The 14213-nt window shown below is 52.6% G+C and overlaps 1 protein-coding gene across 11 annotated transcripts in view; it reads left to right on the top strand.

The window, feature by feature from the left end:
• DISP3 (dispatched RND transporter family member 3) overlaps positions 1-14213 on the top strand; it is a 120449-nt gene that overhangs the window by 82407 nt on the left and 23829 nt on the right. Inside the window, exon 1 of one of the 11 annotated variants that reach the window (XM_021374672.1) lies at positions 11387-11790. The exons of the other annotated variants lie outside the window; for them this stretch is intronic. The gene's annotated coding sequence lies outside the window, so the exon portion shown is untranslated. Of the gene's footprint in view, positions 1-11386; positions 11791-14213 lie in introns of those variants that run through there. 11 annotated transcript variants of the gene reach the window in all.

Genomic DNA, 14213 nt, shown 5'->3' with positions numbered 1-14213 from the left:
TTTTTTTTTTTTTTTTTTTTTCCCAGCTAAATCCCTCAGCTGTGCGTGTTTAGCCAACTCTCTCCCCGCAAGCTCGGGAGAGTTCATGAATATGCACAAAGGAGAGCGTTTCCCGGGAGGCTGCTCCACAATGCGCCCATTGAGCTGCGCCCGCAGCGCCGTTCTTCTCCAGGGGGGGAAAAGTTGGGTGCCAGCACCGAGCGGCCCCGTGTCCCTGGCCCTGCGTCCCTGTGAGCTCGGGGCTGTCCGCCGGTCCGCTCGCACCCCGCCTCTCCCGACAGCTGCTGTCCAGCGTCCAGAAGATGGATGGAGAATTGCGTACCGGGCTGGTGCAGGGTGGCCTTTCTTTTTCGTGCCGACTTGTGGCAGAATGGGTTTTCTTGCCTAAAAACCCTGGGTCGCTTGGTGGGAGCACCGCATTGCTTAGGGACTGTCCCCAGTGCAGCCCACTCTGGGGCCCTTTTTGTTCCAGTTGCACTCCAAAGTCACCCAGCGAAAAAAAAAAAAAGAAAGAAAACAGCAAACCCAGAGGAAGCACAACCATGGTGTTGTGTATCCGGGAGTCCCATGGCCAACCCTCGCTGACCCTCATCGGTCATCACATCCCCGAGATGAGCAGTGTGGGGCTGAGATATTTGAAAGCGCGTTGAGCGCTTGGTGAGGGTGGGAGCTGCTGGGGTGTGGGTTTCACTGAAACACTCAGAGATGGGGGGAGGAGGAGGAGGGGGCAGCGGTCCCTCGGGCACATCTGCATCCTGTGCCGCTTGCACTCTTGTGCACGGACACAGCAGCGTGCTGCTTAGCAGCCTGAGCTCGTGCAGCTATCGGGATCGCATCGCCTGCTGGGGTTTCGTGTGATGCGCGGGCAGGTTCCTTTAACCGAGGGCTGCGTGCCCTCCCCGTGGTGCGAGGTGAGACTCCAGCTAGGTGGGATGAGCAGCTGTGCGTTGGGAAGCACTGCTGCCATTCCAATGGCAGAACAAACACCCAGCCGTGCTGCCCACGCGGCCACACGTGCACGCACGGAGCTGCTGCCAGAAAAGCTCCGTGGTTTTTGTTGCTGTTGTGTTGTTTTCTTAAACAATTTCAAAGGAAAATGTGGGTGAGCTTTTTCAGTGCGTTCTCTATCCTCACCGGTAGAACTTTGCTCAGGGGACCCTTCTCCCTGCCCAGCCGCCTTGTGAAGTGTTGATAAAGATATTATCCGCAGCATCAGCTTCCTTTGATTGCTCTTTTCAGCTGTGTGTCTGGATGGAAACCTAGCAACACAATAACTGTATTGAAGGGAGACATTTCAATAGCTGCACTTCTTTTATCACGTTGGGCATCTTCAGAGGTTAGCGTCATTGAGTCAGTCTCTTTACCCCTTTGGAGCCTGGGAGTTTGATGGGGCCCTGAGCCTGGAATAAAACAGACGTGAGCTAGTGAAAAACACGACAATGGTGGAATAGAAACGCGTAGTGTAATGAAACATCCATCCCCCTTTTCTTCCTGCTGCCCCTGCGAACACCTGCTGTATTCTCATGGGAAGTCCTCTGCTAGGAAGGGAGGGTACCCGTGTAATAGCAGAGTGATTCTCAAGGAGAAAGCAGCCCTCGGTGCTTGCAGCCACTTCACCTGAATGCATGCGGGGGAACCTAAAGGACAGACAGCCCAGAGCAACGTGCAGCAGCAGTATGGTGTGTGAGATCCAGGCTGGCCTTTGGAAAGCAGCCTTGTTCCAACCGCCCGCCGTGGGGGAGGTTGTGACTCAGTGTTTGCAACGTGCAGGGCCAAATTCATCCTTGGGTTAAAAAGCCGGAAGTCCCTGCCTCTAGATTTAGCTCACTGGCACCGTTCTGGTGTGCTTAGCCATACTGACAGGTGCCCTTGTCGTGCCGGCTGTCTCCGTGCAGCGTTGGAGTCAGGCACCGTCACAGGGAGCTGGAGTGACAGTACCTGGCTGCCCTGTGCGATCAGGTTGGGTAGCAGGAAAGATTGCTTCCCTGAAAGAGCGGTGATGGACTGGCACAGGAGGCCCAGGGAGGTGGGGGGCAAGAGGGGGGGGGTCACCATCCCTTGAGGTGCTGAAAGAACGTGGAGACGTGGCGCTGAGGGATGTGGGCAGTGGGGATGGCGTGGGGTTGGCCTGGGGGGTCTCCGTGGTCTTTTCCAACCTTAATGATTAGAGGAGACGGAAATGAGGGATTTCACGCTGGTGAAATCTCGTAGTTTTCAAATGTTTGGGAGCAAACCTTTGCTAGGTGCCAACGTTTCTCTAAATACCCACTGTTTCCATGGCTGCTCCTCCCAAGATCTTCTGCCTGTTACGCATTAATGAATTAAACATCACAAACGCCTTTGTCAGGCCAGAAGAAAAAGTGCTGCTGCTCCAAGACAACTTTGAGAGTTCTGTATCTGTCATTTCTGCCCTGCCAACGAGAAGCGTTTGTCATGTGCCGCTGTTCAGGCTGGGGGTGGCTGAGATGTGTGTGTGTGTGTGGAGTGCAGTGAGATTTGGCACTCGGCGTCCCCCAAAAAAACATGGCGAATCTGAAATCCTCTCGTGATGCCACCGCTCTGAGATCAGCGCTGCTCGCGCAGGGCTTGCCTGTTGGGTACAAGTGCTTAGTGAGTAAGCTTGACTGAAGCTGGAGAGGGATCGGAGTTCATACCTTGGCGGCGTATGGGAAATGTGGATAAGCTGTGATTGTGAATTCTGAAGTTTGAGCAGGTCCTGCCGCGCGTTCCCCGGGCTCTGGGCGATGTCGCCGCGATCTCTGCATACCAACGTGCAGTAAATCCCGGCACAGCTCTCTTTAGCACAGAGTATTTAGCATACAGTTGGTTTAATCCTCTAATCTTACCCAGCACTGACATAAACGAGCACTGAACAGATTAATTCATTTGAAAAAATCAGGCCCTGTTACATCTCTCCATGGCACCGCGTGGAGGGGCGGCTTGTTTCTCTGCGCCATTGCATTGCCAGGGGGGGTCACAGTCCCTGCTGGTGTTCAGTGTGGAGATGTGGCACTGAGGGACGTGGGCAGCGGGCACAGTGGAGGTTGGGCTTGGGCTGGGTGGTCTTAGAGGTCTTTTCCAACCTTCATGGTTCTCCATAGGGTCAGTGGGGCGAGTTTACCTGCTGTTGGTTGGGGCGGGACTGCAGAATGGGGGCAGCAGGGTGGGCTGGGGGCTTGGGGCAGTGGGAGTCCCAAGGCGGGCACGGCACCGCGGTGCCTGTTATCCCTTGGTGACAAACAGCCTGCCCATTCCTTGCGCTGTCACAGAGACCTGGACGTGCCCTTTGCCTCCCTGCGCTCACCGCTCTGTGTCTGTAGGGCCAGCACAGCCCCCCGAGGTGCACGCATCAATGGGAGTGCATGGCCAGGGGCGGGGGAGTGAGCTTGCACACCTCGTGATGAAGCCCAGCGATGAAAGATGAGTTTCCAGCTCTCCCTCACGTCTCCCCTGTGATGCCACGGAGCAGGCCATCTCTTTAAGTGATGGATTTCGCACAGATTTACTCAAGTTCATTCATCTTGATGCAGCTCTAGCAGGGAGGGTGAATTCTCTCTGAGTTGTGGCCTTACTGATGTCTTTTCTAAGGGCTGGATCCTGCCTCATTCCTTCTGCGGAGCACCTGATTTCATGAATAGCTGCGCTGCATTCAGTGAGGCTGTTAAGGAGTGCTGTGGTGCCTGTGACTCAGACTAATGTAAGTCAATTTAAAGGACAGATGAAGCGCAGTGTGAGTATGGATTGCCATGTCTGGCCCTTAATGAATAATTCAGGGACAGCGCAAGAGTTAAGAGCTTCATCCAGCTGTAGGCGAAGTCAGCAAGAGGCTCCCCGCTGACCCCAGCCCATAATACGTCTCAGTTTGTGGTTAGCTGGGTTTAACCAGTCCTTCCCCCAGCCTGGTTCAGCACCCAGCAGAACATCACTTGGGGCCCTGCTGCCCATCACGCTGTCATTAGCTGTCCTCTGCAGCCCCAGGACAGACGTTTTCTGAGATCTCAGCGCTGCCTGTGAGTCATGCTTCTATAATATTGAAAAACAGGAAAGATTCATCACTGGACTACGACACCATTAAAAACACGGATACTTAAAAAAAGTTTGGCAAGTTGCAAAGATGTAATAAATGTTGTGTAGGGCTGGGTATGATAGGGCAAGGGAAAATGGAGTAGGACAAGGGGAGATGGTTTCAGGTGAAAAGAGGGGAGATTTAGGCTGGATTTAAGAGAAAAAAAATTGCAGTGAGGGTGGTGAGGCACTGGCACAGGCTGCCCAGAGAGGTGGTGCAGACAGCCAGGGTCAGGCTGGAGGGGCTCTGAGCACTGATGGAGCTGTGGGTGTCCCTGCTCATTGCAGGGGTTGGGCCAGGCGGCCTTTAGGGACCCTTCCAACTCCAACCATTCTGTGGTTCTATGATGCTGTCCTTTTACACGAGCTTGGGTTTCGCTGCAGCTGGATCTCCGTGCTTCATTTTGGGTCCGTTTGTGCCTGCTCTGCCATGGCTGCTGCAAGCTGCCTCCACGGGGGGGGCTGGACTGCCTGCCCAGATGGCTGCAGCCTTCAGCACCTGACCCTTTTTTCCTGTTTTGAGTTCTCTCTGCTCGCTGGGAGAAGCGGTTTGGGGAACAAGGCTGGGATGCTTTCCCTGCCATCTGCCTCGAGGCAGCAGGCTGCAAGCTGGCACAGTTAATTCCCTGTCTTTGCCAAGCTCTGTTAATAGAGAACGGCTCCTCCTGAATAGAAGGCAGTTCTCGTTACATAAATAGCAGAGGAGGGGGAGAGGCCAATGTGTTTGTGGGGGGTGAAAGACGTACTGGCAGTCGTCTGGTTTTTAAGCTGCTGCTGATCTTGACTATCTGCTTCTATATGTGGGAGAGCAAGAGGTGAGCATCATTTACGTTGTGCCTGGACTTCAGGCTGGGGATGTTAGTGCTTCAGTGGCCGTGATCTCACTCCCCCTGTGTACATGTGATCCTGGGATCTACCTGCTGAGATGACCGTGTGGGTGAGCTGGAAAGATGCATGGAAGAAAAGGATCTGGGGGTGGTAGCTGACAGGAGGCTGAACACAAGCCAGCAGTGTGCCCATGTGTTCAGGAGGGCCAGTGGCATCCTGCCTTGTGGTCAGGCACTGGCACAGGCTGCCCAGGGAGGTGATGGAGTCACCGTCCCTGGAGGTGTTCAGGGAACATGGAGATGTGGCACCGAGGGACGTGGTCAGTGGGAATGGTGGGGTGGGTTGGGGTTGGACCCAACAGCAGAGAAGGAAGTTCATGTGTCAGTGTAACTGACCTGTGCTGGGTGTTAAGTCCTTTACGCTTCGTGAGCATGGGAGGCATTAGGGAATCTGGTTGTTATAGCAAGGGTCTGGGAGGAATTGGGTCCCGTTTTGTCTCGGCCACAAATGACTTTGAAAAGATCTGGAAGGTCACGGCGGTGAAAATGGCTCTGAGTTTTGGACACTCCATTTGTGGGGACTGGTTCATGAGTGCTTGCCGGAGCTGTGGGTACCATTGCTGCTCCCCAGTGGCAGTTAAACCCAGGAGCCGTTCAGCAGCGTTCGTTGTTTCTTGCCTGGTCTGTATTTAGCTTCTGTTAAAGTCAGCAAAACTTATGGCTCAATTCCAGCAGAGCTGGAGCTAGACAGTGGAGCCTTGCTTAATTCGTTGGTAAACTTGCATATAATCTGCCCTGTTTCCCCAGAGGAATGAGGGAATTGGATCTGATAGGTGTTTGCAAAGGGTTTATGCAGTCTCTGATGAAAGCTGGTATGATGCACAAATGCAGAGCGCTCTTTGCTCCTAGGGGGATGTGCTCTATGTTGACTTGTTTCTTTGCTCTGTTTTGTACCCAGGAGCTGGGAATGAATTGCTTCTGAGCGCTGTATTAAGGTCTGTGGAAACCATTTATATATAAAAAAAAAAAAAATTAAAAAAATCCTAATCCTCTCTGCTGCTTGGGTACTGCTGAACATGCAACACGCTTGATTCCTTGAATTGAATCGTTTGTCTTTTTCTTCCCCTTTTTAACAAGGCAAATGAATTCCTGCAGAAGACAGGGATGCAAACTCAGATTGAATGTAGCCCAATGCTGCATCGTAAGCCTGGGGCAGCCCTGCCTCCTGCTTGTAAATCAGACTGGGCAAGCGCTGTCCTCACATGTCCCCTGCCACCCTGCCCTGCACCCCTCCCATTTGCACTCCAACCAACAACTCAAGCGCCAAGCCCCATCTCCCAGCCAATTTTTATGGCTGAGTTGAAATGGAGAGGTAGACAGGCCCAGGAGAGCGTGAAAGTGACTCAATAAAACAGTGGGCTCCATTTAAACAGAGGGTGGTGAGTCTGGACAATATAGACAACAGCTTGTTTTGAGAGCTAAATCTCTTTTGCTGGAAAGCTTGGGCTGGTTCTCGGACCGTGCAGGGAGCTGCTCGTTCCGGTGCACGCTGCCAGCACTTACAGGTTCCAAACTGAAGGCCCAGGCATTGCAAACTGTGGCTTTGCAGGACCCACTGAGCACTTCTCAGTGCCTTGAACTCCGCTGCATGTCTGATAATTGATATGCTTGTGCACGGAGCATGGGTGGAAACACAGCAGCATCACAGGGAGCTGTAAAACACCGTCCTGTGACAACGAGGAGCAAGATTCATCTGCAAGTAAATGTTTCGTCCCCTGTGGCACTGCTTAAAGTGAAAATGAGAAGCTTCATTCCTGTAAGTCTGCTGCACAGAACCAACTGGTTGGTGGGGGTTACCCAGCGGTGATGCAGAGTTCGTAGCACACATTTCTGTGGAAGCGGTATTGACCTTATTTAGATTCCAGTAACAGGGAGCTGCTCTGCAAGTGGCAGAGACAGATTAAGTCTGTGATGACATTTCCTTTACGGACCTCTTGGTACTACTTGCATTTCTCCTGTAGCATATAGCAATGTCTTGTGAAGGAGGTCGTTCCTTCTGGATCCAAATCTTGCACGCACGAGGCCAAACCATCCTGTGTGTGCACCACCTGCCTGCGTTCTCACCAGCTCCGCTCTGCATTTCCATTCCTCTGACTCATCTGGGAAGTGGCTGCAGTGAGTTTGCTCCCTTCCTCGGCCAACTGGGTCTGCTTTCCAAAGGGCCGGGTGCAGTTCCACTCCAGCACGGGGCAGCAGAGCTAAGTCTCTGAAAATCACAAGAGCAGACTGTGGTTGCTTGTGGAGGGGGATGCCAGGAGGCTTTGGGACAAGGCATACTGCAAAAGGATGGAAGGCTGGGTTTCAGCCTGAAATATGCAAGCCCTTCAGAAGCAGGTGATGTGACTTGCAGCAGGAAAGCTAGAAAAATCTGTTGTCAAGGCATGAATCCTCCCTGCGTTTTTGTTTCAGTGCTGGAACTGCAGGACTTGGTCCTGCAATTAGCACAAGTAACGTCTCAGCTCGTGGATGAGAAGTGTGGGATGCAGTAAGGAATGAGGACCCATCTCCTGAAGTGCTCGGGTCGTTGGCCAGGTGGCAGTCCCCTGGTAGCCTTCAGGCTGCATGGTTGCCCTTCACAGTCCTGAGCTGCTGCAGCTCGTGTGGCTGGTATCCCCTCAACTCCTGATGGCAGAGAGGGAATAGGGGTGAGGGTTGGGTCTGCCTCTTGCTGAACTATGGCTGTGCTAGAAATAATCACACTTCTTTGGGTCTGTGCTGTTGGGGAGAAGGGGCACTGCTGCTCTCAGCTCTGTGGCGGTGGCCTCTATCTGCATCTTGTAGGCATGGCTTTGCTGGCAGCAGTATTTCCCTCCATTGCTCAGGGACTAACAGGAACCAGCTCATTGTTGTGGCTCCTGCCTGCGTCAGGAAGTATCCTGGACTCTCCCTGAGATTAATGTGTCATTAAAGCCTGTTTGCTCATTCCGAGAGCCAGCCCCCTCCTCTGCTAACAGTCTGCAGGACTGTGCTCATTGAGCTGTGGTAGCATTTAATGTGAGTTTCTGCATGGCTGCTGCAGCTGGCAGCAAGCTTTAAGCCCTTGCACTGGCAGGGGATCTGCTGACGTGCTGCTCAGGCACTGAGGCATCCCCTCTCTTCTCCCCTCAGGAAGTTTTCCCACTGTTCTGAAAACCTTGTGTTCACCCAGGTCCTGCCCGGGAGCCGGCAGCTGTGGCACTCGGAGCCTTTCCAGGCTGTGGGTTTTACATTTCCACTTCCAGATTTCTCTGATCCTGAGAAGATGCAAAAGTAGTGCTAATTAATCTAATTCCAGAAGCACCAGGTTTCCATGGGAGGAGAGCAGCAAGCTGCATACGCTTCAGGGAGAGAGAAGAGGAGGGAGTAAGAAAGATGTATGCCTGCTGAGATCCAACCTTCAGGGCTGCTGAGAGCCACCCACAGACAACTTGGTGAGCCCCTCCTGTGGAGGATTAACATTTCCATGGGTGACAGTAGAGCAAAGTTTGCAGCACTTTCTTCCACCCAGCTTGTCAGGACGAACTGTCACCAGAAACCCAGCCCCACACGCTGACAGAAGTAAGAGGCCGTGTCTGTTAGCTCAGCTCAGTGCACAGAGCTGCAATGGTGTGTGTATGGCAATGAGTATGTCTTTGCTCCCTCACTCAGAGGGCGGTGAGGCCCTGGCACTGCTGCCCAGAGCTGTGGGTGCCCCATCCCTGGAGGTGCCCAAGGCCATGGATGGGTCCTGGGCAGCCTGAGCTGATGAGGGGCAGCCAGCCCACAGGGTTGGAACCAGGTGATCTTTAAGGTTCCTTCCAACCCAAGCCAATCTGTGATTCTACAATCACTCATCCCTCTTTCATGCTGGTGTGTGGATGGCTGTGCTGAAGAACCAAATGTGGCTGAAATACCATGGGTGTGGTGTTCCCGCCACAGATGGTAGTCCTTACAGCCTTCCTGGTGTGAATCTGGCAGTTCTTGAGGTCAGTAAATTATGGCACTGAGAAGGCAAGACCTTGAGATCCATCAGAGAGAGGTGTTCCAACCCATCTGGCTGACACACATGTGCAGTGGGACCTTCTGCCTGTACCTCCTCTTCCTAAAGGGCAGAGCATGGAGCAGAGCCGGGTGCTCAGGTGGAGGAGAGCATTCCTTGCGATGTGTTCTTTTAACCTTCATTGTGCTACTTATGTTGGAGTGACAAGAAGTGGAAGTGACATGGCTGTTCTGTGGTTGGCAAGAAGGACTGGCAGCACAGCATCATTAAGTTTGGAAGGGACCACTAAGATCACCAACCCCAACCCATCCCCACCGTGCCCACTGCCCATGTCCCTCAGTGCCACATCTCCACACTGAACGCCTGCAGGGGCAGTGACCCCACCACCTCCCACCGCCTCCCACTGGCAGCCTGTGCCAGCACATCACCGCTCTTTCTGAGAAGAAGTAGTTCCTAATATCCAACCTGAACCTCCCCTGGTGCGACTTAAGGCCATCACCTCTCGTCCTGTCAGTGTTACCCAAGAGAAGAGGCCAACATGCCGTAGGTTTGCATTTCTGAGTTACTTTTCGTATTGCTGGTCACACAACCAGGTCTCCTCAGCACACACTGCTGCTTTGGCTGCTGGCAAGCAGGCGTTCCATGTGAACAGTGAGAAGGAAATCGCCCTCCTCCTTCTTGGAAATGAGCTAACAGCTTACGGGGAGGCTCTGGAGAGGGGCCTTTAGGAGGGAGCGTTGGGGTTAGTCCCAGGAGCACAGTGTGTGCACTATTGCTGGGGGCTGCAGATGGAGCACAGAGCACAGCCAGCCCTTGTCTTCCTGCTTCCTCCCGCTGCAGGGAGCAGCTGTGGGGAGCAGGGTCAGGGCTGGGGGCCGTGCAGCTGAGCGCAGAGCAATGCCAGTGCCTGTGGTGATGTAAGCTGGGGAGCCTGAGCACGGGCTGGAATAATGAATGCCTGGCAGGGGCTGGCAGCAGGACGGCAGTGTGGGAAGCTTGAGAAGAGCAGCACGCAGGCTTTGGGGGTGGCAGCTTATTCCAGAAGATGGGGACCTTGTGAATGCTGTCTGTGGCACGGGAATCATTGAAGCGTTAAGGTTGGAAAAGATCACTAAGATCATCCAGTCCAACCACCAGCCCATCCCCACCATGCCCACTAACCCTGTCTCTCGGTGCCAAAGACTGAGTGATGCTCCCCGGGACAGCCACACAAGGCCCTGCTTGTGGCAGCCATCTGCATTTAATGATCTGTAGAGGCTTTGTTACCAACACAGGTGCTCGGTGGTAGACACAGGAGCGTGGGAATCCATACACCTTTAACGAGGTGGTTAGCATGGGCAGCAGCTCAGCGCGATCCAGGGGGCTTTGAAGTCTGTTTCAGGACACCCAAAGGCACAGAGCTGGCCTAAAAACAGCCCTTTGCTTAGCAGCAGCGGGTGGCTGGGGCTCTGACAGAATCTAAGTCATTTCTGCACCAGGTAGGGAAGTGCCTGCGGAATCGCGTTGGTCTCAGCTTGCTTGGTGCCTGTTCGTGCCACGTGCCTGAGTGACAGCAGGGCCTTATCATTAGCACAGGCAAGGAGCTCGGGTGGTAAACATGACACAGGGCTGCAAGGCGTGTTTCCTGAGATTGTAAGCAAGGAGCTGTCTTCCAACACCCACAGTCGTTAGCTGCAATAACCATGAGCAAATTATTTTCTCAGGAAAGGAATTTTCCTCAGCAGCAACATGCGTGTTAATCAAGTTCTTGTGTCAGTTTACCTCTGGGACACCGAATGCACGTGGCTTGATGCAAGCAAAACCCAGTGACCTTTTTCTTTAAATAGTGCCAGTGTGGCAGTGCTTTGGAGCGAGCAGATTGGGGAACTGTGTGCGTCCTTTTTCAGAGTTGTTTGGAAAATGTCACTGAGGGACGTGGTGGGTGGGCATGGTGGGGGTGGGCTGGGGTTGGACTTGGGGATCTGAGAGGTGTTTTCCAACTGTAATCATTCATATGATCTCAGAAAGCAACGAAGATGTTGCTCTTGCTGCACACCCCTGCGTGGGTCACAGCTTTTCAACCAGTCCCTCTCCTTTTTCCCTGTATCCTGACGGTGCATTCCCTTTCTCCAGCCTGCCCTCTGTCTGTGTGGCTGTTCTGGAGGTAGAAGGAGCTGGGGGAGCTGATGTCTCTGCCATCTCTGTCACTCCTAGGCCTTCCCAGGGTGTCCTAAGTACCGGCCAGCAAGGCAGTGGTTAACCCAGCTTCATGAAATTGGCTCATTGCAGAGGTTGGATGTCTTTATCCAGCACAGAGGTTATGTTGCACGGTGACGGTTACGCTCAATGCTTCCACTCAAATTACACTTGCAGAACAAAGTGTGGAGTTTGCAGTTTGTTGCACATCTGTGCCGTTCTGTGCTCTCTAAGAAACTGGGTATCTTGTTGTTTCAAATGAACAAATGTCTCTCTTTTTTGTTGTTTTTTATTTTCCTTCATCCTTCCGCTCTCCCAAGCACCTGCACCTGGCAGATGGATGCTGCACCACCCCCTCCTTGGAGATGGTTGGGTTCAGCTCAGTGTGCTCAGCCCTCAGCCACTGTCAGGAGAGGCAGTGCTGAAAAAGCTCATGAGGAAATTAATAATTGTGTCTCTGAGCTACCAGGCTCGAGCAGCATGCAGGAAATGAGGCATGAGACCTCACACTGCACAATGAGGAGAGAACAAGGCAGCGAATGGCTGCTGGGCTGGGGAAGCATCATCCATTGCACGCGCTGGCAGAGGTCAGAGCCCCTGTGTTTGGGTACTGGGCTTGGAAGAAAAACTGCACTGCAAAGCGTTTACAGAAGGGGAGCAAATTGAGGATGCTGTGTCAGCCCTGATTTTGGCATTTCCTGACTGGTGAGTGCTTGACTTTGCAGCTAATCTTTCCTCACTGTTTTTGGCTTGTAATTATGAGTAGGCCTAATCAGCGCTTGCCAGGCACCTGGAGAAGCAGGCAGGTGCCGTCAGGAGAGCTCGGTGGCACAGGTCAATGGAACTGACTGCCTCCTTCCTCTGCCAGGTGCTTTTCTGAGCCAGGGTGAGAGCCTCTGCGAGGGGACAGCAGCCAGAAAGGGGCACCTGGTGAGTTAGTGTGGGCTGATTTCTTGTACAAAGCCAAGGGGCTCTGCAGGTCCTCCTCCCTCTGTCCAGCCCTGTCTGTTACCTTGCCTCCTATGGGCACGTGAAATTGCAGAGGATAGAGCTTTATTGTATGCAGATATTTGAAGTCATGTTGTTGAACTTATTTTTTTTTCCTTCATCGTTGCACTGCGATCCCAGCTGCACTGTTGGGTCCTGATGTCATTCTGATCTGTAAAGACCGGGGTCTGGCAGTGGTTTTGTGCATCTTCCAAAGGAGGGAAGGGAAATGAAAAGGGCCCAGAAAGAAAAGAGATGAAAACCTTGTCACTGCATTGTGCTGTGCAGCTGGAAAAGATCTGTTTGGTTAATAATGGAGGAACCAGCCCAGCCAGCAGTTGAACCAGTATCTTTTAGCATCGTGTGTGTCTCTGGGCTTGTCTGACACTGAGACAGGTTCTGAGCTGTGTCCTCAGGCTGAATTAAGCTGCTGTTTGTAGGAGAGTTCCAGGATATTCAGGGTCAGGAGCCCAGCGTGAGGTGTCCTGAGCCTGCTTTGCTTTTCTGGGAGTGCAACGCCTCTGAAAGTCAGACCTCCAATTAGGGGGCCAGAAGTTGCATCTTGTACCTCCTGCTGCCTCATTTTTTGCACTCATGAAAGGCAGCAAGACTTGTCTGCGTTGGCAGAGGGCATCGCAGCGTTCAGTCATAGCTATGTTGATAAAGGGAGAGCAGGGACCCAAGACAGCCCTTCTTTGTTGTTTGTGTAACCAGTACTTCCCCATCAGTCTTACTGACACAAGCACAGAGGAAAACTCTGGGTCCTGAGTCTCAGCGTCACTTGGGAGTGGATATACATTAATGATGCCCTGCAGCCACTTTGCGTGGCCAGAGCTATGTGCTGCATCCTTCAGCACGACAGGGCCTGGGAGGCGCTTTGTCCATCCCTGCTATCAAGTGCACATCATTAGAGATGCGGCTTTTCTCAGCAGCTGGATGCTCTTAGGATGATTTTGCAAGCACGCAGCCCGTTTCTCTCCCTGTTAGAGGAACTTTATGTAGCTCATAAAGGGGCCGAAAGCTGCCTTTGGTAGGAACTCTGAGAGTTTTCAGGAATACAAATAGGATCACAAAGCTGCTGGCTCTGCTGTGAAAGCTTTGCCCATGGGAGAAACAAATGTGAAGTTTAATTATTTTGTCGATAGGAATCTCCCATATTACCGAAATTGTCTTCCCTCCCCTTCTAGCCTTGTGCTTTCTTTTCCTTTTTTCTCTCTCGCTCGCTGATGCACAGGGCTTCTTTTTTCCTCTAAGAAGGAACAACTGAGTAATTGAAATGGAACACTGGTGAGGATTTTTTAATCTGGAAGTTGGCATTAATTAGTCAGGTCGGATGTAATTAGCTTCCTCATCTGTCACTGCCTCTCCCCGGCTTGTCAATGACTTTCTTCTATCCCGGAATTCATCGAGAAGAAAGGATTGTCATGGGTGGTTTGCCCGGTTGGGGTGCAAGCGAGTGACAACACCCTGAGGGCTGATGGAGTCTGAGCTGGATTCCCCCTTCTGCAGGCAGGGGCCAAACTCCTGCTGATCGTAGCTCTCCCAGGTTTGGGTTTGTCCCTTCTATCTTGCTATGTGCCAGGTTCATAGGAGGTGTCATTATTTCAACCCTGTGCTCCGTAGCCCTGCAGTGTTTTAAAAGCTTCATTCATTACTCCAGTCAGACAGGGAAGTTGCAGCAAGGCATGAGGGATGCCTTGGTTAAATTGCTGAACAGGGAGTGCAGACATGGAGGTCTTAGGATCATGGAATCATTAATGTTGGAAAAGACCTCTAAGCTCATCCAGTCCAACCATCCACCAACCACCAATGCTGCCTGCTAACCGTGTCCCCAAGTACTGCATCTCTATGGATCTTGAACACCTCCAGGGACGGTGACTCCACCACCTCCCTGGGCCTGTGCCAGTGCATCACCACTCTTTTGAAGAAGAAATTTGTCCAAACATTCAGCCTGAACCTCGCCTGGTGCAACTTGAGGCCATTACCTCTCGTCCTTGGTTCATCCATGACAGTCATCCCCTGGGCTGTGTGGTGGTGAGGTTCAGCTGCTGATGCCCAGTTGTTCCGGCTGAGAGGGGAGCTCAGCTCCAGTGCAAGATGGCCTCTGTGCTTCTTTGGACAGCAGAGCCCACTGCTACTGA

The sequence above is a fragment of the Numida meleagris genome, chromosome 20, assembly GCF_002078875.1.
Source record: "Numida meleagris isolate 19003 breed g44 Domestic line chromosome 20, NumMel1.0, whole genome shotgun sequence".
Lineage (NCBI taxonomy): Eukaryota > Metazoa > Chordata > Aves > Galliformes > Numididae > Numida > Numida meleagris.
This window is presented reverse-complemented; position numbering and strand designations above follow the sequence as displayed.